Below are 640 nucleotides of genomic sequence, written 5' to 3'. Positions count from 1 at the left end.
GTCCTACGCTGTCATGCAGCGTTGCTGCGGGACAGAGTCGATGCGACAGCGCTTAACAACATGGAGATGCCGCCCGGGCTTCTGTTATGCCTCGGGCCCAAATCTCAAACTGTGTTCTGCTGTGTAACTTGCCTTTTTTTCCGAAGAAATGTGAGACTTTTGGCATACTTCTATATTTTGCCGTTAGCAAACCAGATTCCGAGAGAGGAAGGTTGGTCTCATGCTGCAGCGCCGAGAGTGGGAACCCCGGAGCTGGGTTGCATTAAGAAAATGGCAGACAAGCCAGACCTGGGAGAAACTGCTAGCTTCGATAAGGCCGAGCTGAAGAAAACGGAGACGCAGGGAGAACCCCTGCCCCGACCAAAGAGACGGTGGAGCAGGAGAAGCGGAGGGAAAGCTCCTGAGCCGGGAGGATTCGCGCCCCCCTCCATCGTCCACCAGGCTGCTGTGGAGGAAGAGTCACCTGTGAGATGGACACGAGCGACAAGCTGCACTATGAACCCACCAGCCTCCGGGTCTCCGAAGGGACTACCAAATTCTCCCGTCTACCCTGGGATAATGTGTATGATTAATGAAAATAAAACACACCTCGTGGCATAAAAGAAAGAAAGAAAGAGGAAGGTTACTTGGTTGAAAGTCA

At 52.8% G+C, this 640-nt stretch overlaps 1 pseudogene; it reads left to right on the top strand.

The window, feature by feature from the left end:
- Positions 1-270: 270 nt before the first annotated feature.
- Positions 271-404, top strand: LOC142440874 (thymosin beta-10 pseudogene; annotated as a pseudogene).
- Positions 405-640: the final 236 nt, after the last annotated feature.

Source organism: Tenrec ecaudatus, chromosome 2 (assembly GCF_050624435.1).
Source record: "Tenrec ecaudatus isolate mTenEca1 chromosome 2, mTenEca1.hap1, whole genome shotgun sequence".
Classification (NCBI taxonomy): Eukaryota; Metazoa; Chordata; class Mammalia; order Afrosoricida; family Tenrecidae; genus Tenrec; species Tenrec ecaudatus.
Note: the sequence above shows the minus strand (reverse complement) of the source record. Positions and strands in the feature narration are given on the sequence as shown.